Genomic DNA, 25445 nt, shown 5'->3' on the forward strand with positions numbered 1-25445 from the left:
TCAGCTTGGCTGGGGCTGGAATGTCCCAAGATGTCCTCATTCACATGAGTGGGGTCCTGATTTACCTCCACGAGGCGCCTCTCTACCTGTTGTCTGTCATCTAGCCTGGCTTGTTTACATGGCAACTCACTTCCAAGAGGGTGAAGGTGGAAGCTTGCCAGCCTTTTCATGGGTAGGCCCAGAACCGACCCAGCATCGCTTACCCATATTCTCTTGATGGGGCTGGCTGGATGCAGTGGGAGAGGAACTAGATGTCATCGACACCCCCACCCTTTTTGGTCACAACTTTATTGAGCAATCATTCACATACCATACACATAACCCATTTCAGGTGTACGATCCAGTGGTTTTTAGTATAGTCGGAGTCGTATGAGCATCACCTCTGTAATTCCAGAACATTTCATCACCCCAAAGAAACCCATATCCTTTAGTAATAGCTCCCGTTTCCTTAACCCTCCCCCTCCATTAATCTGTTTTATGTCCGTAGATTTGCCTGTTCTGGACATTTCTTGTAAGTGGAATCATAACACCCGGTGCTCATCACTAGGTGCTGCTGCCTTTAGGTGTTCCTTTTGTGACCGGTTTCTTCCGCTTAGTGTAAGGTGTTCAAGATTCATCTGTGTTGTAAGCATCTGTCAGTCCTCCATGCCTTTGTGTCACCAAATAATATTCCATTTTATGGATACACCACATTTTCTTTATCCATTCATTAGTCGACGGACACTACGCTTGGCCATTATGACTAGTAAGTAGCGGCCGTTACAAACGTTTGTGTAAGATAAACGCGGTCTCCAGAGGAACAGCATGGGAATGTGGAGCCCGAGGAGTCGTTGGTCACCATCTTGGCAGACACTGCACCACATTGCACTCCGCTCCCAACAGAGTTCACGTCATCCCCAGCCCTCCCCACGGACAAGATCCGCCCCCCCCACACACAGGCTGTCTCATCAGTCATCACATCTACTTTGAGCCCAGGCTGTTGTCATCAGCATCTAGAAGCGCGCAGGGCCTCTTCCCTGCCACACCGCTTCCTTCACTCCCCACGCCTCATCCCCACTCTGCCCCAACCTACACACCTCAGAGGTGACACAAAATGTCACTCCTCCGTGGAGCTTTCCCTGTGTGTCCCACCCCTTCATCACTTACAAGACCCAGAGCTTATCACTAGATGCTCCTATCTTTATGTGTAGCCGTTACCAGTCCCCCATGCTTCAGCTGCACCCCGGACAGGCTTCTTCCCGAGCACCTCCCCTCTCTGAGTTCCCTTCCTTTTTGTGTTTTGTCTAGTCTGCCTCCTTAATGTCTGAATTCAGTCAGCCGCGCTGGTACTGTCCTAGTGTAGGCTTTCACCATTGGCGGTTAGTCAGGACTCTGTAGGCTGCAGGTGACAGCGTCTCAGCCTTAAGTGTTAACCAACAATAGAGGCTCACCAGAGACCTGAGTAAAGGCTCCAAAATGGTGGATGGTGACCAGAACAGACAAAAAAGGGACTCTGACGGGACAAGGACAATGCAAGGAGCAAAAACCCTGCGAGGAAAAAAGCAGGGGGGAAATTCCTTTAATAGTCTTAGATATGTGGTAAGATAAATCCTAATGAAATAAGACTAGGGATGCTGTATCAACAGGAACTCAGGAAACAAAAGCATTTGGCCAAGAAGAACGTGAAACCAACCTCAGCCCAAGGAATTAGATCCAAAAGACCCATTCAGATAGTCAGATCTTGCCCAACCAGCATGGACGGCGTTTTGCCACAGGTGGAAGGTCGACATATTGCTCTGTAACAGACTATCCCAAGTTAGAGATTCTGTAATTGGGGCAGGGCTTGGCTTGAACGACCCGTCTCCGTTCCCCATGGCATTGCCGGGGCCTGGAACATAGATGATAACCGGGGTGCTGGGTTGACTGTGTGTACGTTCTACCCTTGAACGAGATTTATAAACTCTCCCCCAGGCTTTATGTTTATAGCATGTCTGAAAGGCTGCTGTCGGGTTGGCTTGCGTGTGTAGTGTGGAGAAGCCATGTGGTTTCGCAGAAGCTTCAGAAGGGAGAGGGGGCTGGGAGCCCTGTGGCAACCTGACTGTGGGGGGCAGAGGATCAGAAGATACCCACACTTAGATGCTACCATCTTTATTTTTTCTAATTTAAATTTTAGTTAACATACAGTGCAATATTGGTTTCTGGAGTAAAATTCAGTGATTCATCACTTACAAGACCCAGAGCTTATCACTAGATGCTCCTGTCTTTATGTGTTTTCTGAACCAATCTTGGCCTTCTCTACTCTTAGTGGCTTTGTTTCCCTCTCTTATTTCCCTTGAACGTTTAAGGTCAGCCATATTCTCTACCACAACTGTTTCTAGGCTCTCTTGACCGTGCCATAGTTACGGAATGGCTTAAAGGGAAAAATGAAACACAACAGTATCTCCAGTTTTTTTATCAGGAAATCTGTTTATTGAAGGAAGGTTCTGTGGGTTGGTTAGAAATAGTGAAAGAGAGTTTTAAAAATTTGGTCACCAAAATTAAAATGCCACCCCCTCAGCTACCTCTCAGCAGCAGCCCCGGAAGTCCTCAGAGGAGCACCGAGGCTGATGACCCTTCCGAGCTCCTGGCAGACCTCACTCACTGGCCCTTTCTGCTTAGCCCGAACGTGGCCTCAGAGTCCTCCTTAGCCCAGCGCCCTGGGCAGCCACTGTGAATAGGCTTGAATTGTTGGATGAGATGAAGCCATTTGCCATTCCTTGCTAGGCTAACCCCCTCTTCTTAGAGATTCAAACTGAAGCCCAGAGAGGTTTAGTGACTTGCCCAGGGTCAGCGAGTTTGACTAGGCTGTAAGTCCTGAGTCCAAGCTAAATGCTTTTCCTTATTTCATCCTAGTGCTGTGGTCCAGCAGGTTCCACAGCAGTTCTCAAACCCTGCCTCAGGATAATACCTTCTTTGCAGCCCATTCCCATCTCCCTGCTGCCACCCCCCCCCTCCACCCCGACCGCCACAAAACAAACACAAAAACCTGGTAGCTCAGAGCAGGATATCAGCTTCCTGGTAGCAGAGGCAAAGTGGAGCATGATTAATCTGGATTCAACTCCCCTTATTAACACCAGGACCTGGGCAGGTTATGCATGCCTGCCTCCCCTTGGAAACCTCACAGTGACTGTCTTTCTCTCCCGCATCTCTGCCTCACCTAGGGCAGTGCTGCCACATCGGATGTGCTCAGGAAGTGTGTGTTGGATGAGTGGAAAGACCACCATTTTGAAAGGTGGTTGTGAATTCATGTGAATTGCCCGGGTCCCTTGACCTTGGAGCCCCTTCCCGTGCTGTTTACCTCTTGGGAGTCCAGATATCAGGGCTTTGGACATGTTCTTCTGGGGTAGGACTGTGATAATCTGGCAAGGTGTTGATTTAAAAAAATAATAATAAAATGAAATAAATTTGGGGCGCCTGGGTGGCTCAGTCGGTCAAGCGTCTGCCTTCGACTCGGTCATGATCCCACGACCCTGGGACCGAGCCCTGCATCGGGCTCCCTGCTCAGCACAAGAGTCTGCTTCTCCCTCTACCCCTACCCTCCGCTCATGCTCTCTTTCACTCTCTCTTTCTCAAATAAATAAATAGAATCTTTTTTAAAAAATGGAATGAATTCTATTTCAGCAGAGTCCTTGGGATGGCCCCATGGAGTTCAAAAGCCCAATTGGCCTTTGAACCGAGTTTCTAGGCCTGTCCATCAGGAACTAAAAATGACCTTGTTATGGTTCTTTGTAACTTGAAGGTGTGGACGGGAATGCCTGCCCCGGCAGTGCCCTACTGGGTCACTGGCCAACCAACCAGAAGCTCCGTGTGGCCTCTCCTTTAGTCCAAGGTCATCAGGTGGGGGCAGGGTGGTGATAGAACGGCATATTTCTCTTTCTCGAAGCTCTTCTTGGTATCTGACACTGCTCTCCTCAGTCGCGTGAGGACAGAAGAGGAAGGAATGTAACGATCTGGCATCTCTGGCTACCTGGCTTGGGGTGTGGAATTAGAGCGTGGCTTGTTTGAGCCTTTTATGCTTTTTTTCGTCAGAAACTCTGATTGTGCCCTTTCACTGCCCTGGGAAGCCTTCCCCGCAGAGATGAAGTCCGGCTCAGGACCTTCCTTGTCAGGTATCAGATGACAGTGTCCCAGCATGGCCACCCAAAGCTGCACTGCTTAGGAATCCAGGTGGATTCTCTGGTTCCCTCGGCGTCCGTTTCCTTTTCTGTGAAATGGGGATTACAGGACTGTGGTGAAGACTGCAGTACTATTCCTTGCACAGTTGATGGCACATTGGCGGCCAGTGAGGAAGTTAGTACTCCCCCTCAGCCCACATAAATTTCTGAATTTTTGCTTGTGGGTGGATAGGGCCGGTGAGCCAGGAAGCCTTCAGGGGCAAGCTGGGGAAGCCGGGAAGCCGGTGGCTGAGTGTCATTCCCCATCTGCCCACGGGCCTGATGAGGCAACTGGGGCAGCTCCTACGGCCTCCTCTGCAGTCACGGCCACAGACCTGGTCTCCCTCCTCCTGTGCCTGCCTCTGCTGTCTGTTTTCTGCCCCGACCCCCTGAGAGCCTCCGGGTAGAAGGGTAGGAGCCAGAGTCCTTCCAGGGGCCAGCAAGGCCCGCTCAGCCAGCAGCGTCCTGTGCACTCTGCACCCCCCTTCTCAGGCTGCCCTCCAGGGCCTTTGCTCTTTCTCAGAAATCTACACACCTTGTGGCCTCTTTTGGTTCGTACTCAGCAGTCACCTAGTCAGAGAGGCCTTCCCGCCTCTTCTGCTCGCCCTCCGCCTAAATGTGGCACCCCAACTGGGCCCTCTCTGTCCCTGCCCTTCTCATCTCCCTTCCCACATCATACTCTTCTGTGTTCCTTGGCTGCCTTTGTCCTCCCGCCGGGGTAGAAGTTCCTCGATGGCAGGTACCTGCGAATGTTAGGCTCAGTACTCGGTTCCTACTGTTTGTTGAATGGTCGAGTGTCCCCTTCCCTGCGCGGGTGTCTCGTGAGTCATTCTCCGCCAGGCCTTACGTCGGGGTTCTGTTGCTGCTCTGCACCGAATCCTGGCAGTGGTCCCCAGGAGCTGCTGCTAGCTGAGTTTCTGCCGGTGCTCAGCACGGTATCTCCTCCACCATCTAATTGGCGGGACAGCTCTTGAGTTTGCCCAGGTCAGAGCTAGTCATCTAATAACTAGTAACTCTAGTCCTGGCACTGACTTGAGAGCCTGTCCCTGTGCTGACACCGCTTCATGGCCTCCCCTCTAGGAGAGGTGCCGGGGGCCGTGGGCGCTGCTCCCTCCCTGCCTTCGAATCTGGCTGAGGTCCACCCTTGGCGTACTTGTGCCTCTTTGGTTCTTCCTTCTTGGCCTCCCAGTTTATGCTGGTCTCCTATATCTTCAATGGTCTTGCAAAATACTCCTTTATTATCTTATCCCCAGTTTGTCTTTGTTCAATCTATTTAACCTTTGTCCTTCCTCTTGCATCTCTTAGCCCATATCCTGGGTCATTCATTTGACTCTTCTGATACCCAAATGGCGTTTACATGGAATTCCTTGGAATGCCCTTAGGTTTCAACGTGGGGCTGGGCCAGCATCTTGAAGACTTCAGCCAGGCCTGTCAGAATGGAGAAGCTTGTGGTTTCTGACCCTAGCAAATGGGTTTAGTCATGTATACTCTTTGCTCTGAAGAGGAGACAGATCCAGTGGCCAGGAGGATGGAGGCCTCTAGAGAGGGAGGAGGAGGGAGATGAATAAGGAAGGGGCAGGAGATGGAGGCAGTAGGGTCCCCAGACCCAGCACTATAGCTGGTAATTAGGACTTCGGGAAGATCTCCTGAATGACTCCCCAGGACGTATGCAGATGAAAGCACACCGCTGGAGACAGATGGGAGAGCTGACTGTGTTGTGATGCATCCTCAACAGGGCCCCTCAACGAGGGAAAGATGAGCTGCTTGTGAGGTCCTCCTGGAATTTGTGGCTCTTTTCAAGGGCCCTGACATCAGCTGTTTCTCTCAGCCGTCTTGCGGGCTCTCTTTTCCCTCCCCAGAGGACATAGGCCTTAATGGTCCACTGGGCTGAGAACTTGCTGGTCCTTGCTTTGGAGGGGAAGCTGTTCCTTCTCTTTGCAATGATCTGTTGGCTTCCATTTAGTTTGGACGCTTTGTTACTGGCCTGGGTTTCTTTGTGAGAGGCCAGAGGTTTTGATTTAACTGAGGATAAAGAAGTTCTGGTCGCAGCAGTTTCCTCCCCGAACCTTTGGGCTTGCCAGAGTAGGAACTGTACAAGTGAAGGATTTATACATTTCTTTTCACCCTCATTAATGGTTTTCTAGTATTCTTAGAAGAAAGGCCAGTATTCCAAAAGGCCTTGAGGCCCTTCATGGTCTGGCCCTGCTACCAGATTCTGGTTCAGTTCCTCAGCCTCCCCAGGCCTCTCCTCCGACATGGCTTTTGTAAATGGTATTTCCTCTGAATGGTTGTGAAAAGCCTTCACACTTGGCCCAGGTAACCCCTGTTAAATCCTTCCCATCTTGCTTATGGGTCACTTTGGTGGCGCTGAGTGCTGCCTTCCACCCCCTAGTCTGGGTCAGCTCTCTGTCCTCCACTGGTTTGTAATTTTGTGATCTTGGCTCTAGTTACAGAATTAAGGTCTCCCATCGTAGCAGAGACTTTGTCTAATTTGACCATTTGATTCCCTAGTAACTTCTTGTTGACTCATTAAAGATGAAGAAGAGTTTAGAGAGAGGCAGGAGAGGGGACAGGTGAGATTCTGGAATAAGCTTTTTCTTTTCTTTTTTTTTTTTTTTTTAAAGATTTTATTTATTCATTTGAGACACAGAGATACAGAGAGAGAGAGAGCACGAGCAGGGAGAGAGGCAGAGGGAGAAGGAGAAGCAGGCTCCCCGCCGAGCCAGGAGCCCGACGCGGGGCTCGATCCCAGGACCCTGGGATCATGACCTGAGCCGAAAGCAGATGCTCAACCATCTGAGCCACCCAGGCGCCCCTGGAATAAGCTTTTTCTAAGCTGTTCAGCTCTGGGCTTGAATTTGCAGAAAAGACTGTTTGCACTTCTTTTTCCCTCCCTCGCCGTCTTCATTAATTAGCCTGGGTTCAGAGCAGAGTATTCGTTGTGTCGCAGGGGCTTGGAGCTCCGTCACGGTACCGGCTGGCCATCAGCTGTGCGAGTGATCAGAACTGAGCGATGGAGCTCTGAGGCATTCTTGCCTCCACCTCGTGCTGGCCCTCACTTCTTCTCTGGCCCCTAAACATAGTAACAACTCATGCAGAAAATTTTTTTTTAATACCGCACATAGTCCAGATACACCGTCATCTGAAATCATTTTTGCGGTTTTATTTCCTAGGCAGTTCTTGCTAACACGCGCGTGTCGTTTGTACCCAGCTGCCATCGTAGTGTGGAGTCGTGGTGTATTCTGTCCCTTCCCCCTCACTTTGCCAAGAAGCCGCTTTCCTATAGGGCACGGTTTCTCAACTTCACAGTTCACATGGGGGCTGGATAATTTTTTTTTAAAGATGTTATTTGTTTAATTTTTTAGAGAGGGGGAGAGAGGCAGAGAAAGAGGGTGGGGAGGCACAGAGGCAGAGAGAGAATCTTAAACAGAATCTACACACCCAGTGCGGAGCCTGATGCAGGGCTCGATCTCACAACCCTGAGATTGTGACCCATGCCAGATCAAGCACTGGATGCTTAACTGACTGGCCACGCAAGTGCCCCTTAAAGGTTTTATTTTTTAAGTAATCTCTGCATCCAATGTGGGGCTTGAACTCAGAGCCCCGAGATCAAGAGTTGCATGCTCCACCCACCAAGCCAGCCAGGTACCCCCACTGGATAATTTTTTTGTTAGGGATGGGTGGGGCTGTCTCATGCATCCTTTACCTTTATCCACTAAATGCCAGGAGTATTTGCTCAGTTATAGCAACCAGAATGTTTCCAGACATTACCAGATTTCCTCAGGGTGCAAATCACCTTCCTTTGAGAGCTACTGAGATGGAGTCTGCATAATGAAAAATTTAAGTTGCCCATTGCTTTTGAGCCCAGTGGCAGAAAAGGACTTTCTAATTTGTTTCATCAGCAGCTGAAAAATACATGCCTTTTTCTGGTAGCCTGCCTGGGAAAGAGGCTCTGGGAACTTGGAACTATATAGAACTCCCTTACAACCTCTGACTGGACAGCCTTTGTTTCAGTCTGGGACTGGAGAATCTGGGTGTTTGATACCAATCCTTATATTAAAACCAGCAGAGGGGCATCTGGTTGGCTCAGTCAGGGAGCATTCGACTCTTGATCTTGGGGTTGTGAGTTCAAACCCCACGTCGGATGTAGAGATTACTTAAAAATAAAATTTTTAAAAAGAAAAAGTGGAACAAGAAGTTTGAGTCCCACTGGTCCAAGTTTTAAAATATTTAATAGTAACTGTTAATTATTAAATAATAAAAACTATAGCTAAATAATAGAGCTAAAACCTAAGTGGTTACTATGTGTCATGCACTTTTATATATTAACTCATTTAGTCCTGGGAACAACCCTCTGAGGTAGGTCTTTTTTTATCCCCATCATATAGATGAAGACTCTGAAGCATAGAAAAGGCTCACTTATTCATGGTCACCCAGCTAGGAATGGGCAGGGCTGGGATTCAAAACCAGTCCAACCCCAAAGCCCCTCAGTGTCTGCCGTTTACTGGGCACGGCTGAGAGCCTGAGTCGGGGCTGAGAGCTTTGTGGACATGGCTTCAGTTCTTGCTGTAGTCCTTCAGGCGAGGTGGTATTTTCCTAGATTTTACAGATGTGGAACTGGGGACTTAGAGAAGTTATGATGTTCTGCCCCTGGTCCCCCAGGCATGTGACCCAGAGCTGGACATTCTTCCCTGTGTCATGTGGCCTCCCACGAATGAGTAAAAAACTTTTTTCTACCTTCATCTTCCTTTTTCCCTTGTGCCAGGCACTAAATAAATGTTACCATTTCTAATTAGATCTTGTTCTTCAGATGCTTTGTCTACATTATTTAATTTAATCCATACAGCAGTCCTGGTGGTTTCCCATTTTAGAGATGAAGAGACGGAGATTCAGAGAGAGGAAGTAACTCGCCTAAAGTCAGAAAGTAACTCACTGAGCCATAAATTGAACCCAGGTCTGTCTGATTTCAAACTATATTCTTAACTTTTATGCTCTTCGCAGGTTTCCATTAGGAAGCATCCTTAAAATACGTCAAAATTAGCAATAGCATTAATGGTTAGCAGGAGTAAGGAGGTGGGCTCTCTGGGTAAGATATGTTCTTTCTGGGGACACTCAACTGCAACTCTCCTCTGTTCTGTTCACGAAAGCAGATGAGCTTGGCCTTGAGTGAATGTACTGGGCTCTTGGTACCAGCTTTGACTCTCGTTCCAACACTTGTGACTTCAGTCTTTTAATTTGACATATCTGCTCAGCAGTGCCCAGCGCTTTGACAGTCCCTCTAGAGGCTGCTATAGGTGTCGTGGACCTGGGCATCGTGTGAAAACAGTATGCTCACAAAGACACGGGGGGACCGTAGGCTCCTAAAGATGGCCTCGGATTTTTCCATTTTCTTGGATATCAAGATGCTTTCTGGTTTGCTCAGATGTTTTATGCAAAACACTCTCTTTTGCCTTTTCAACAGCCTTGGCCTGTCCAGCACTCAGGGGTAATGGAGTATAAAAAGGCAACTGCTCTTTGCAGCTGCAGTTGACTGAGCTGGCTCGTGGGGTGTGCTCAATGTCTGCTGACTGGGGGCAGGTGGGTTGGCCAGACCTGGCTGGCCCAGGGGAGCGGAAGGTGTTGGGAGTCTCACCGCCTCCCAGACCAGTTTGCTTCGTTGTTCTTACCCCCTTCCATCCTGGTGTGGCCTGGCTTTTCTGCCCGAAGACTCCTTTTACCCAGTCCTGAAACATGACCTGTACATTCACTTCACCTCTTGCAGAAGCTTTTTAAAGTTATGTTGATATAAACAATGAGGAAATTGGTTTGGTGGGCGTAAGAGGGAAAACTGCTTTGGGTGAAAGGCATCTAGGGAAATTGGAAGGTGCAGGTGGGATAGCGTAGGTCAGTCTCTAGGATTGGAGCCAAGGCCGTGGTGGTGGGACCTCCCTGGGAGAGTGGGGTCACCTAGAGTGACAGGGATCTGTCCCTAGAACATACCCTTCCAGGTAGGAACTAGGCATTAGCTGTGCTGGAAGGGCTGGCTCCTGGGCTCCGGCCATACCCCCACTGGTGTGGCACGGCGCCTGCAGATACCTGGCACCTGCTTTCCAGTGGTCAGTGTGGTTAGCCACGGGGCGGGGGGGGAGGGGCGGGGAATCTCTCTTCAGCCTATATTGTGGTTCCCCAGGGACACAGGATGATTAAACTGCGTCTCGTGAAGATGGTGAGGATCCGTGTCCACATCATTGGTTGAGGGCTTACCCCAACAGCGGGTACCCTGGGGCGGTGACCCCATCCAGCATGACTGGGGGCCAGGAGAATGGCTTTTCCCACACCCTGACTTAGGGCATCTCTGCCACACCCCAAGCTGCTGCTTCGGGGTTACACCCCGGTCTCTCACAGAGAAACATGACCTTGGTTTTAAAATAACTTTTTAAATTACAGAGCTAGCTCTTATAGAAAGTAAGTAATACCTGCAATTTTGCTTCCAGAGATAGTAGTTAACATTTTGGTACGAATCTTTTGCCCTGTGTTCAGTTTTTCATGATGCAGCCCTTGTTGAAATTCACCTAGTGTGTTAGTCTCTGTTCAGGGCATATATTTGCAGCTACCTTAATGCTACGTAAAAGTGGTGTTGGGTATCTGGTTTTTCTTTTTTTTAAGATTTTATTTATTTGTCAAGAGAGCGAGAGTGAGAGAGCACAAGCAGGGGGAGCGGCAGGCAGAGGGAGAGGGAGAAGCAGGCTCCCCGCCGAGCAGGGAGCCCGATGCGGGGCTCGATCCCAGGCCCCTGAGGGCTCCATTTTAGACGTCAGTCCCTCACTGCTGACTTCATGCAGGAGTGTCTCCCCCCCCCACCCCCCCACCCCCCACACAAAGTACTGCTGTTTTGAAAGATCTCAGTACAGTGTAAAACTCTAGAATATAGGTTGCTTTTCCTTTTCGCCTTTTATTTTTAACAGCAACAATAGTAGCTACAGTCTGTTGTCTGTTTACTTTGCGTCTGGCGCTGTGCTAACTGATTTTCAAGGAGCTCATCATACACTCTTCCTAACAGTCCCAAGAGGTGGGTTATTTTGTTGTCTCCAGTGTTCAGGCCAGGCAACAGAGCCACAGAGAGGCTAAGGGAATTGCCTCCTCCGTAAATGGACCATGCTGATGTCGCAGGCATCACCCTGGGGCCTGGTGACCCTGTGTCTGGAGGAGCTGAGCCTGGCGGAGTACGGGAGTGAAGACGACCCTGCTCCTGCCCTTTGAGCTGAGCTAACAGTCTGCCGGGGGCTGAGGGACCCGCAGAGACAGACCAATGGATGGACCCTGGCAGTACCCGGAGGCTGCCCTGGTCTTCTGTTCCAGACTTGCCTGGCTCCCCTCCTCCAGGAAATAGCGATTTTCCTGTCGACTCTGACGGAAAGCCTTCCCAGCTTGCAGCAGGAAGCTTGTTGCTGCTTGCTGTCAGGCTGCAGCTCTTTTGGTTGTGAGAGGCCATTACTGCTCCCCGCCTCTTCCCACTGCTGGGCTCAGTGGCTTTCTCCTCATTTGATCAAAGGGGACTTGTATGCCCAGGCTGAGATCCTGATGGGAAAGGCGGCACCCCTTCTAGCGATGCCCTTGGAATAGAAAGGCTTTCTGCCGCTGAAGAAGAAAATAGAGCCCTCTCCCCACCGTACCCCCGCCCCGCCCACATGCGCAGGTGCACGCACTGTCCTACTAGGGATGCTCCTGGGATGTGCGTGTGACGCGGAGAGCTTTCTCCTTGGGGTCCCAAGCATCTGACCCTTTTCCCAGGGACATACCCGATTAAAGGCCATAAATTGGGAGTAGCCTGGGAAAGATTTCACTTTCCTTAGGGAAAAATCGCTATTAGACTTCTTTTTTTGGTGGGGGGCGGGTAGTGTTTTGGTTCCCTCTGAGCTTTTCCATTTACCCTTGAAATGACTCCCTTTGGTAGTCTGGGATATTTGTAGCCTGACAGATTTTAGAGAGAATACAAGATTGTATTTGAGTTGTTCTTAACAGGTAGAAATGTATTTTTGCTTTTGGGTGGGGTGTGTATCATGGGTAGATTTATGAAGGATCAATATCTTCCCTCCCCCAAACCCATCCAGTTTCCCTTGGGCAGCCGCAGGTAACCACGAACTCCTCAAGGCTGTGGGCAAGATGCCCTGTGCCTATAGATCTGAAGGAAAGGCTCCCAAGAGGCCTATCTGGAGAAGGCATCTTCTGTGGGGTCCACTCTCCCTGGGTTAGCCAGCCTCTGGGCCCTGAACTCCCTGTACTCGCTTGACTCTGAAGGTCTCCTCCTGGTCAGCTTGATCCGCTCTGGGATAAAGTGCCTGGTTCCCATACCAAGAACTCTCAGCCGTTGCAAGAGAGTTTATGCTAAGCGAGATCTCTAGAAGGGTTTCAGCTGACAGAAGAGGGATTGACTCCCTTCCTTAAGAGCTTAAAACTGATAGGGTCTTCATATTTTTTCTTAGTAACGCTTTGCTGTTGCTTCAGAGGATAGCCAGCTAAGTCTATACCCCCAGCTTGCTTGGGTAGTGCCACGGGGAAATAGATGCCTCTTTTACCCCATTTCTGAGGCCCTTGTTTATTCTGCAGAAAGACTCTTGTATCAAGCGAAAACTGTCCATAGAATCTCCCTCCCAGCTTTGTATTAGGCCTGTGTTGCTTCCAGGTGCTCCGCAATTAGGGAGCCCTGCCTTCCGACCTTCAGATCTCTTGTCTTGGGAGGAATAAGAGCAGCTAACATAACACCGAGTACCTGCTGTATACTAGGCCCTGGCCTCTGTGGATTAACTCATTAAGTCCCTGAAGAACTCAGTGAGGGCATAGGTCCTATTAGTAGCCCCATTTTGTAGGTGAGAAGCCTGAGCCCTGGGATAGGTGGTCACACCCAGAGTGGACCCCAGGGTATCCTACTCTAGGGCCCCCTCTCCTCCGCTCTCCAGTGTTCCTAGTGAGTTTTCCTAGTAAGGCCCAGGAGCAATCTCTCGGTGTTGCTTGTGCTGCGATCTGGGGAAGGGGCTCTCCTGTTGGTGATGATGGCGGAGCTGCTAGAGGGGTGAATGTGCTGGGCTTTCGAGTTTGCTGAGATGCTCCTGTTCTCCATACTTGGTGGTGCTGCTCTGGGCAGCTGAAGTCCGTTCAGTGGATGGGGAGCAGTCAGATGCCTTCTGTCATTCCTGACACGTTGGAGACTCCCCACATGGCCCCTCCGTCTCCAAGGTTAAGCTCACTTACTTTCCCACTTTAGGGTTTTCATTGCAAGGATTAGCCTGTCTTTTCTGGGAATGGAAATTTTCTGGCAATGGAAAGGTGGTTGGTCATGTTAGAGACTTTTTGTTCGGGCTTCAGTAACAAGCTAGCTAGAACTCATCAGTTGACCAGAGAAGGAAGCTGGTTCCCTAAACTCCAGCCCTGTCTCCAGGCTAACAGAGTTGAAGTCACAGCCCTACAGACCAGGCCACCCCTCTGTCTCCCTTTCTCCACCGGGGGAGTCTCTGGCCTCACATTCACCAAATGTCACATATCAATGGGTGAGGACCCCTTATTGTTGTCTTTTGGGTCGATGTTGGCATGTGGCAGGGTTACAGAACAGCAGGGATTGTTGTGGATGACTAAGTGACACACTTCTTTCCAGATCTACAAGCATGGCCATGGGTGCTCTGAAATGGTGGGCAGGGAGCTGAGAAGGGTGGGCCGTCTGCCTTGAATCACCTCCCCACGTTCACCGAGAATGGTCATCGGTTCCATCCCTGACCTCAGACCTCACCTTGTCCTCACCAGGGCTCTAACCTGAGGTGCAGTCAGGTGAAAACACAGCTCTTTTACTTTTGCACAATTAAACCTCACAGTGGAAGGAGGAAACAACCGGGGGTGTTTTGCATAAATAGATCTGCTAGGACTGTTAATCAGTAACACGGGAATCTCGTACATGTTGAAGCCGGTTATGGTCTGTATACCTAAGATAAAAAACACACTTTGTGTTCAGTAAAAACGATATGGCAGTGTTTACCTTGTTACAAAATGCAGCCAATCCTATTTGAATGGGACTCCTGAGGCCAGCGCTCAGCGTGAGTCAGAGCAGCATGGCCGATAACAGGACAAGCCTGTGCCTGGGCTCTAACTGGTAGGACCCAACAGCTACCTCCTTGGCGATCTCTTTTGGGCAAGTTGCAAAGAGCCAGCTCCCCTCAGAGTGTACTTCCCCTCCATTTTTTCCTATAACCCAGTGCCTGAAAACCAGGAAAATAATAATTTTCCTGATTTCTGCTTAGCTTCCAAAATTATGACAGCATTGTCTTATATTCAAGAGCCAGGGACATTGGGAGTTTGTGGTTTCTGGTCTCTTTCTTTCTCTCCTTGCTTTGTTTCTGCGATTCCCTGGTTCCAGGCATCTTTCCTTCTGCTCAGCAGGGTATGAAATCATAGATCGTGCATTAACCACCTTCCTTGCCCTCCCCTCCTTAGGGAGGGAGGGGCTGAGGGAGAGAATCTTCTAAGCAGACTCCCCGCTGAGCGAGGAGCCTGACACAGGGACGACCAAGAGTCGGATGCTTAACCCACTGAGCCCCCCAGGAGCCCCAGGTGTGGTTTATCCATTCCTCCATTGAGGGACACTGGGGGGGTGGGGCTTCCACTTTTTTTTGGCTGCCGTGAATATGCTGCTATAAACATGGATGCACAAGTACCTGGTCAGGTTCATGCTTTTAGTTCCCAAGGGTAAGAGTTTTAAAGCGCAAGGAGCAAGATGTCTTTGAAGGTCAGTTTCTGATAAATTGCCCTTCCCCCGCTGAGGGTGAGTCTTGCAGGCCAAAAGTGAGCTTTACTCACCATCTAATTTTAGACTCGGACTTAAGCACCACTGGTCACTTGTAACATCATGCTTCAGTTTGATATTTGATAGGTTTTTGCAGTGTGTTACGATCCCAGTTTTGTGTATTACCTGTCATCGACTACACGTAGTTGGCCGCTTCTTTGTGATCATGGAGGCACCTTGTCACTTGCTGGTGGGCGCTGGTGTTAGGCACTGCACCTTGTTCTAGCTGGCTTGCTTCCGGGATGCGGGCTCTTCCTGAGCTTGCCCCTCCTGACCCAAGTTGCCCTGGTCTTTTGACATTGTCCCAAGATCTGGCTCCACGTTGGGGCCTAAAGCCCTGAACCCACTGACCACTGAGGCTGTTGAGGCTTCCTGTCCTACCCCCACGGTAGCTTTGTGAGGCATAGTATTCTCCCCCATGTCTGCTGGTTCTTGTCATTTGTTTTCATTTTATCCAGTTCTTGTACAGCATTTAGCATTATTATATGTAAATTTTTTTCCTCCGGGAGTGCAATATTTTTCTGAAATACCTTGGCATTTGGCGTTGGCACAAGGACTGGTTTTCCCTGCACCAGTTTAGACCTAGTCCTGGGACCCTCGGCATCCGGTGAGATGCACACACCTGGAAGGTGATGGCCTTTGCTGGATTCAGCTGTCCTGTCATGGGTCTCTCTACCTCTAGAGGAGACTTTCTTAGGCCAGTGTCCCTCTGCATTTTCCAGTCTGGTTCAGTTAGGAAGTAGAGATGGCTGGGTGTGAAATCTTTTCTTGATGGCTGTATGGTTCTTCTCTTAATTTCTTATTAGGAATTCCCCCAAATCCACAGATGAGCCAACTTAGAGCTCTTCTGCACAGTCAAGGACACTATGAATTACCAGTGCCCCAGTGGACTCTGAGCCCATGACCTGAGAGCGTGGGCCATGCAGCCCTTGTAAAATGGGGCCGGGACCCTGCCTCTGCTTACTCGAGCCTCCTGTCCGTGGCTGGAAGGTTCTTGGTCCTGCGTGTTAAAGAAAAAAATGCATGCTCCTCGTTCGTATGCCCCTACACCCACCCTGCCTTCCTGTGAGGTGGGGGTGGGGGGTGGGGTGCAGCGCATAGAGAAGGCCTGTTCCCTGCACTTGAGGAACTCTGAGTCTACGTAGGGCATTTAGAAACCCTGACGATAAAGCAGCCATTTCTGAGACAATCCTATGTTCTTGTTCTGATCCAGTGACACAAGGGAAAATGAAAAGATGGCTGGCATACTGTGGCAAAGTCTCCTGTTCTTACCCCAAGCTGTCCTGGGCACTCATCAGCACGGACTGTTGGGGAGCCTTCCCTTTGCTTCCAAACACTCGCCTGGGCCCATCTCTGTCTCAGTACTGCCTTCTTAAGCACTGCTTGATACTTCTAAGGCTGTTTTCGGATGACTGTAGTGACAGAAGGATCCTTGCTGCGCTGGGTCAGGAACAGCCCTCAGAGGAGATGCTTGGAACCCCAGGTAGTGGGGGCCATGCACCTTGGCGTTGCAAAGGAGGAGGACATTCTCTGCTCCTTTTGTCTTCTGTTCTTCTCAGGGCTGACTGTTAGCTTCTCCCACTGTTCGGGCCCAGGAGGGGAGAGGATCAAGCCATATCTTGTTGCCAATGCATTTTCATCTCTTTGGGGCCTCATTACAGATACCGCTATGAGCCCTGCTTTTTTACAGGTGAGGACACTGAGGTTCCAAGAGGCAAAGGGGAGGGCCGAGTAGAGGCAAGCCACCCTGGGGCCCAAACCAAGAAGGAAGGAGGGAGTGTACATGAGTCTGGGCTAGGGCTGGGCTGAGAAAAGGCATCAGTACTTGAAGGACAGTGGCTGTTTAGTCCCCCGATGGTCGCCTTATTTGGGTTTGTTTTAGATGCTGGAGGAGGAAGGGGCAAGTTTGCCAGAGAGCAGATCAGATGCTTCTCAGGGTCAGAAAGATAGGGGTGGGGTGTGGAAGAGGAGCCGTTCACGCAGTAACCCAACCTCAAGCTAGGTCTCTGGCCTCCACTCTGGGAGGGGCCCGCCTAATGAATCAGGCAGCTATTCCTGGAGCCGACGCAGGAGAGGGGACACTCTTCTGCCCTGGGGCAGGCAAGCCATTCTGGGGGCAGGGAGGGAAGGAAGAGGTGGTTCAAGGAGTGCACCCACAGATCCCTGAGGCCGGCTGTCTGTACGGGAAGCCTGACGACTGGCAGGTGCCTGAGAAGCTCACAGTGGGGCTTCCTGCCGCCATGGGTGGCCCTGGAGCCCAGGGTGCCTGGGCCTTCAGTCGGTGGGATGGGCTGTCACTAGGCATGGGCCTGCCAGTCAGGACACAGGTGTCTCTGGCCCTTGGATTACAGCCCTGTGCTGCTGTCCCGTTAGTCCCCACGCTGGCCAGGCCCTCCTTCCGTCCCAGACTCAGCACACCAGCTCCGGGCCCTCCTGAGTTTCTCATGTCCTACTTCCCGGAGATGTGACCATGGCCCCCTGACCCTGACTCTAGGCGGCTGAGGCCAGAGGAGACGTGATGGGCACTGTGTATGTACGTGCGTGGGTTGGGGTGAGGCAGGGCCTTGAGCCTCGTTACAGATACCCCCTCCAGCATGGGCCTCCTAGAAATGGGGCCTGGCTCCGATCATTGGCCCCCTGCCCTCAGAGTGGATTTGGGCTCTACCCCTCCCTCGGCCTGGACCTGGTAGGTCCTCCAGACAGTGAAGAGCCAGCTTACCTTAGGACCCTTTGCTCCCTGAGCAGCCTGTGACTCTGCCTTCCAGGCTCTTGTTCCTTCTGAGGCTTCTGCCCAGAGTCTGGGTGAGAGCCCCTCTCTGCCTGTGTGGAGCTAGCTGTCTGCCAGAGGCGCGCTCAGTCAGGGGAGGGGTCTGCCTGCCGGGTCATGGCCGTTTGAACAATGGTGATAACACAGAGAACATTGATTGAGAGCTTTATAGTTCATGAAGCACTGTGCTAATAAGCATTTTACGGGCCTGATCTCCTAATTTTCCCAGCAACCTATGGGGTGTAGATTACCAGTGTTCCTCCTATATTACAGCAGTGGAAACTGAGGCTAAAAGAGGTGGTCACCTGCCCAAGGTTATGTGGCCAGTGCGTAGATGGCCTATATTTAAATCCAATTTGATAATGTCTTATTAAAATCTCTGTTCTTAAATCCTAATTGTGGTGCCTCCCACTAAATTGGAACAGGATGTCTTTGGGAATAGTGACCTGAATTGGAGTAACAGTGTCAGGTAGGGAGGGTTCCTTCTCTGCTTCTCTCTGAACTTATCTCCGGAATCTGATGAGAACCCCACTGCTTCTCTCTCTCTCTCTCATACACACACACACTCTCACACACTCACACACACACTCTCTCTCACTCTCACGGAACAGCTGGGGCCAGCTGTAAGGAGGAGACTGGGGAGACGGGGACGGAGCTTTGCCGAGGACACAGCTAGTGCCCCCCGCGGGCTGTGTTTTGTGTGTTGGATGCGTAGAATATGTTGGCCTCCTGCATGGCCTGGCCTGGGCGAGGCGATCTGCCCACCTCGGCAGGGAGCGCTGCCCCTCTGCCCTGTGAATGCGGCCCTAAGTGGGTGCCGGCCTCCTCACAGCAGACCTATCCTCACGCAGCTTTCCAGAGACCAGAGTTCTGGGCCCACCGCATACAGGCCTCAGTGTCTGAAGCCCAGAGGACATTCAGCACAGAGAATGAACACTTTTCTTTGGATTATCAGTCATTCAAGCGCTAGCCTTCACACTGTGCATGTGCCTGGGATTGGGTTCCCTGACTCACGAAGAGGAAGCACTGCGCCCCCACCCCACACACAGCACCCCGAGGTCTCCTGAAAGGGACTGTGATGTAGGAGGCTGACTGAGTCACTGCTGCGCGAGTCTGAGGAGCAGCCTTCCTTGTGGGGGCGGGCAGGTCTGATCCGGGTCTTGCAAAGCACAGACATTTGGCCTTGACGGCGGGCTTGGGCAGAGCTGCTGCCCACGGGCGGATCCAGAGCCCTGGGATCCCATCCCTGCAGCTGACTGAGCGGCCCGCGGCCACAGAGAAAGTGCTGTGGGAAGGAGGAGCCTGGATGCTTTGTTTTGTCTTGTTTTAGAGGCAGGGGAGGGGCAGAGGGAGAGGAAGAGAGAGAGAATCTTAAGCAGGCTCCATGCCCAGCACAGAGCCCAATGCAGGGCTCCATCTCACGACCCTGAGATCATGACCTGAGCCGAAATCAAGAGTCGGACGCTTAACTGAGTGAGCCACGCAGGCGCCCCAAGCCTGGATGTTTTGAGCAAAGGGGTGAGTGATGGGCATTTAAGTGCAGAGCAGTGGGAGTGTGCTTCATGAGAAGTCAGGACACAGACATGTGAATGCTGCCTTCTAGCTGATTTTGGACAGACCATGTGGACTTCCCTTGAGCAGTTGCCCCCTCTGTAAAAGGGGACGGCAGTGGGGTTTTTGCCCGTGGATGCGCAGGGCTGTACAGACTTCAGTCCAGAGACGGAGACAGGAATGATGAGGGTGGAGTCCAGGAGACCTGGGCAGGTGCCTTGGCTGGGGTGGCATCCATCCCATGTCCCTGCCTCCAGGCTGGTGTCGGAGGGCCTGAAAGCCAGAGCGGAAGTGTGGAGGGGATGTCTGCAAGATGGAGAGGACAAGCCCAGTGACCTTGTTGCTGGTATCAGGAGAGGGCTAAGGGGGGCAGTGGGCACTACTTTCTGGGTCCAATGAGTAGGCACTGAAGTTCCTGACGACACTGCTGAAGTGACAGGCTGGCAAGGGCGTGGTGAACGGAGGGGTTCTGCTAAGGAAGCGAGAGGAGAAAGAGCATGATGTTCGCCTTCAGGGGGTGAGCAAAGAGTGGAGCCATGGGGGTGGTCAGAGGGCCTGAAGATGGCCCTTGGAAGACTGTGGAGTCCTCCCGGGTGTGCGCAGGCAGGGACTGACGCTTCTTGCTCGGTGCCCTCTTTCTCTAGGCCTGGGCTCAGGTGGGCTTCTGACACCTGCCCAAACCTAAACCCCAGACTTGAAGGGGAACAGCAGACGAGGCTGGGATTGGTGTCATAATTTCTGCAGTGCACCTGCTGTTGTTGCTAGAGGGGGAGGAACCTTGGCAGTGGGCAGTTGGGGCCAGGCATGGGGCTCAGCCTTAGAATTATTACCAGTTTGGAAGCACTCTCTGGTGTCCGAGCTCCTCAGAGGGAGTGGGGAGCAGTGATTTGAATCTGCTGCTCACCAGCTTTGCCCAGACATGAAAGAGTCAGCAAGGCCTGAGAGGAGTCAAGAGTTGCATTGAAGGCGTATGTGACAGGTGGGACTCTGGGTCCCAGGGGCCAGGTCAGGCTGTGAGGGGAGCAGGAATGACTGGGAGTGCAGATTAGATGGAGCCGGGTCGGGGGTCAGTGGGGATGGCTGTGTCTAACAGTGACACGGGGAAGGTAGTCCAGGACTGAGGCCAGTGCCACCAGGGAGCCCAGTGCAGTCAGTGACAGCTGCCCCCAAAGACCCGGGAGCTGGCAGTTGGGGCAGAGGCTAGAAGGGGGCCGAGGTGTGCGGAAACTGGACAGGCCCTCCCTCCTGCCGGCGGGACCCGGCGGCGACAGTCCAGAAGCAACCTTGAGTGTGGCTTTGGAATCAGACAAGCCTGGATTGAGGAGAATATGAAGTGCAAAGTGAAATCCTCCACCCCTCGCCATACCTTGACCTTTAAGTTTCTTGTACTCTTTCCGAAACGTGTTTGTGTATGTGTGTATTTTCTTTGTACAGATCAAAGCGTGCTTATGTACCTTGCTTAATTTGTTGGCAACATGGAAGAACCACCTAGTTCTTTTTAATGGCTGTTTTCCTTTTCTGCCTTACAGTGTGCATTGATTTAGCTCGTCAGTCTCCACTGGACACGGAGGCGGTTGTTTGGGATTATTTGGATACCGTGGCAGTCACACGTATCTGAACACTGAGACCATTACTTCTGTAGGAAATCCTAGATGTGGATTTTGTGGGTCAAAAATTGTATGCACCCCCCTCCCCGCTCTCTTTCGAAGGGGTCCTGCCAGTTCACACTGGCTGATAGTGTTTGAGGGTTATAAATGGTGAGGGCAACACGCAGCCATTGTGAGGATTACATGAGAGAAAGTGTAAAGCTTTCAGCCGGTGCCTGCCGCGCCACCAGGCTGCGGGGCCGGGCTCTCTACGAACTGGATCACTTCGGACAAGCATCAAATACGGTGCTGGGTTGGGTTTCATGTAGCTCGGGGAAGGGGAGGTGGCGGGAAACCGTGGTCTGACAGGTGCTGAGCAGATGTCCCCTGCATTCGCACACGAGTTCCGGACGTGTGCCAGGCACCGGAGCAGAGATGGAGCCGAGAACCAGACAGGCGTGGCTCCCCGCCTCCCGGAGCCGGCCCTCTGGAGTCTTCCGTGGCCGGTGCTGCCTGCCGGCTGCGTGGGACGCCCCTCTGACCGGGTCTCTCTCTCCCCCGCCCCGCCCCGCCCCCAGTGTACGTGATGGACCGGGAACGGAAGACGGACACCGGATGCGAGGCAGCCCTGGCCGCGTGCTGGGCCGCCCTCTGCTGCTGCTGCCTCCTGGACACCTTGGACTGAGCGGCCGGGCCCCACGTGCTCCCTCCGGCCGCTGCCTTCTGTCCCTGCAATAAACAATGAGTGCTGTACCATTCCATTTTTGTCTTTGAAAAATACTGCATCTGCAGATGTTTACATTTTAGCCCCTAGGATAGGTGTGAAGTGGTATCTCACTACCTTTTTAACGTCCTGACTCAGCAGTTCTGCTCACGACGCATTGCTCACCACAATAAAGAGTCACCATCTGTCACCATACAGCGTGTTACAGTATTATTGACTGTGTTCCCCGTGCTGTACTTCTCATCTCTGCCACTTACTTACAACTGGAAGTCTGTACCTCTTAACCCCTTTCTCTCTTTCACCCATTCCCCCCACCCACTTCCCCTCTGGCCACCAGCAGTTCTCTATTTCAGACTGTTTTTTTTTTAAAGATTTTATTTATTTATTTGACAGAGAGAGACGCAGCGAGAGAGGGAACACAAGCAGGGGGAGTGGGAGAGGGAGAAGCAGGCTTCCCGCGGAGCAGGGAGCCCGATGCAGGACTCGATCCCAGGACCCTGGGATCATGACCTGAGCCGAAGGCAGACGCTTCATGACTGAGCCACCCAGGCGCAGACTGTTTTTTTATTTCACTCAGCATCATCCACGTTCTCACAAATGACCAGACCTCACTCATTCTGTCTTATGGCTGAGTAACGCTCCAGTGTGTGTGTGTGTGTGTCTGTGGGCGCGCGTGCACATGCATGTGTGCACGAGTGCATGTGTCTCTGGGGGCTGTTCTTACATGTGCCACATCTTTATCCATTTATCTGTGGAGGGACACTTGGATTGTGCCCGTATCTTGGCTATTGTAAATAAGGCGGCAATAAACACAAATTAGTGTTTTTGTTTTCTTTGGGTAAATACCCAGTGGTAGAATTATTGGATTGTATGGTAATTAATTCTATTGCTAATTTTTTGAGGAACCTTCATTCTGTTTTCCAGAGTGGCTGCACCAGTTTGCATTCCCACCAGCTGTGCACAAGGGTTCCGCTTTCTCCACATCCTTGCCAACACTTATTTCTTGTCTTTTGGGATAATAGCTGTTCTGGAAGGTGTAAGGTGATATTGTGGTTTTCATTAGTATTTTCCTGATAATTAGTGATGTTGAGCATCTTTTTATGTGCTCATTGGCCAGCTGAACATCTTTTTTTTTTAAGATTTTGTTTGAGAGCGCGAGCGAGTGAGAGAGCACAAGCAGGGGGAGCGACAGAGGAAGAGGGAGAAGCAGGCTCCCGGCTGAACAGGGAGCCAGCCCGACACAGGGCTCAGTCCAGGACCTTGACATATGACCTGAGCTGAAGGCAGATGCTTAACTGACTGAGCCACGCAGGCACCCCCATCTGTACATCATTGGAAAAACGCCTATTCAGCGGGCACGTGGGTGGGTCAGTCAGTTAAGCATCCAACTCTTTTTATGTTTTTTTAAGATTTTATTTATTCATGAGAGAGAGAACGCTAGAGAGAGCACAAGCAGGGGGAGGGGCAGAGGAAGAGGGAGAAGCAGGCTCCCTGCTCATCAGGGAGCCCGATGTGAGCTCGGTTGACAGGACCCTGGGATCATGACCTGAGCTTAACCGACTGAGCCACCAAGACACCCCATAAGCATCCAACTCTTGATTTCTTTTTTTAAATATATTTTTAAAATTTATTTGACAGAGAGAGAGCACAAGCAGGCAGATAGGCAGGCAGAGGGAGAGGGAGAAGCAGGCTCCCCACTGAGCAGGGAGCCTAATGCGGGGCTCGATCCCAGGACCCTGGGATCATAAGCTGAGCTGAAGGCAGACGCTTAACGACTGAGCCACCCAGGCGGCCCCTCCAACTCTTGATTTCATTTCAGGTCATGATTTTGAGCCCTGAGTCAGTCTCCACACCAGTGGTTTTCACTCCCTCCCCCTCTGCTCGGGCATGTGTGCTCTCTAAAAAAAACAATAAAAAAATAAAAATGTGTAGTCAGATCCTCTACCCATTTTTAATAGAACTATTTTTGTTTTGGGTGTTGAGTTGTATGGGTTCTTTACATATTTTCGGTGTTAACCCCTTTGGGGATATGTCATTTGCTAAAACCTTCTCCCATTCGGTAGGTTGCTTTGTCACCTTGTTGATGGCTTCCTTTGTTGTGCAAAAGCATTTTATTTTAGTGTGATCCTAGTGGTTTAATTTTGTGTTTGTTTCTCTAGCCTCAGAAGACCTATCCAGTAAAATGTTGTCAAGGCTGATGTCAAAGATTCTTGCCTGTGTTTTCTTGTAGGAGTTTTATGGCTGTCGGTCTCACATTTAGGTCTTTAATCCATTTTGAGTTTATTTTTGTGTATAGTGTAAGGAGTGGTCAGTTTCATTCTTTTGCATGTAGCTGTCCAGCTTTCCCAGCAGCATTTATTGAAGAGAATGTCTTGGGGTGCCTGAGTGGCTCAGTTGGTTAAGCGACGGCCTTCGGCTCAGGTCATGATCCTGGAGTCCGGGAATCGAGTCCCGCATCGGGCTCCCTGCTCGGCAGGGAGTCTGCTTCTCCCTCTGACCCTACCCCCTCTCATGCGCTCGCGCTCTCTCAAATAAATAAAATCTTCAAAAAAAAAAAAAGAGAGAGAATGTCTTTTCTCCATTGTATATTCTTGCCTCCTTGGTTGTAAGTTAATTGACCTTATAAATGTGGATTTATTTCTGGGTTCTCTATCCTGTCTCCTTGATCTGGGTGTCTATGTGCCAGTACCATACAGTTTTTTTTAAAAATTGAAGTATAGTTAACACACAATGTTAAATTAGTTTCATGTGTACAGTAGTGATTTTACAAGTGTATATACATTATGCTGTGCTCACAAGTGTAGCTCCCATCTGTGACCATAAAACACTAATATTAGAGTACCACTGACCATATTTTCTGTGCTTTTATCCCCGTGACAGACTAGAAGCCTGTATCTCCCACTCCCTTTCACCCATTTTGCTCGTCCCTCATCCCCCCCCCCCCACTTCCTTAAACTGTTCCCTAAACTGGGAACAGTCAGTTTATTTCCTGTTATTTATGGATTTGTTTCTACTTTGTTTTTTAGATTCCAAGTATAATTGAGGTCACGGTATTTGTCTACCTCTCTCTGACTTACTTCACTTAGCATAATACCCTCTAGATCCACCTATGTTGGCAGGACAAGATCTCATCCTTTTTTATGGCTGAATAATATTACATTGTATTTATGTACATCTTCATCCATTCATCTTTTGGTGGACACTTGGGTTGCTTCCATATCTTGGCTGTTATAAATTATGCTGCAGTAAACATAGGAGTGCATACAGCTTATCAAATTAGTGTTTTTGTTTTCTTCAGGTAAACCCAGTGGTGGAATTACTGGATCATATGGTAATTCTTTTAAATTTTTTGAGGAACCTCCATACTGTTTTTCACAGTGGCTGCACCAGTTTACATTCCCACCACCAAGGCACGAGGATTCCATTATTTCCACAGCCTCGTGAACATTTATTATTTCTTGTATTTTTGATTCTAGCCGTTCTGACAGGTGTAAGGTGCTATGTCATAGTGGTTTGATTTGCATTTCCCTGATGATGAGTGATACTGAGCATCTTTTCATGTGTCTGTTGTCCGTCTGTATGTCTTCTTTGGAAAAATGTCTCTTCAGGTCCTCTGCCCATTTTTTAACCAGATTGTATTTTTGGTGTTGAGTTGTGTAAGTTCTTTACATGTTTTGGATATTAACCCCTTAGGAGATGTATCATTTATGAACATCATCTCCTGTTCAGTAGGTTGTCTTATCATTTTGTTGATGGTTCCCTTTGCTGTGCAGAGGTTTTTTATTTTGGTGTGGTCCCAGTACTTTAATTTTGCTTTTGTTTCCCTAGCCTCAGGCGA

The 25445-nt window shown here is 50.5% G+C and overlaps 1 long non-coding RNA gene across 2 annotated transcripts in view; it reads left to right on the plus strand.

Moving 5' to 3' along the window:
* The window catches only part of LOC135365352 (uncharacterized), a 61005-nt gene that overhangs the window by 19519 nt on the left and 16041 nt on the right, over nucleotides 1–25445 (plus strand). Inside the window, exon 3 of one of the 2 annotated variants that reach the window (XR_010413025.1) lies at nucleotides 21462–21644. The exons of the other annotated variant lie outside the window; for it this stretch is intronic. This is a non-coding gene — a long non-coding RNA (uncharacterized LOC135365352). Of the gene's footprint in view, nucleotides 1–21461; nucleotides 21645–25445 lie in introns of those variants that run through there. 2 annotated transcript variants of the gene reach the window in all.

The sequence above is a fragment of the Mirounga angustirostris genome, unplaced genomic scaffold (assembly GCF_029215605.1).
Source record: "Mirounga angustirostris isolate CCGP_5_RB_7025 unplaced genomic scaffold, mMirAng1.0.hap1 SCAF_7, whole genome shotgun sequence".
Taxonomy (NCBI): domain Eukaryota; kingdom Metazoa; phylum Chordata; class Mammalia; order Carnivora; family Phocidae; genus Mirounga; species Mirounga angustirostris.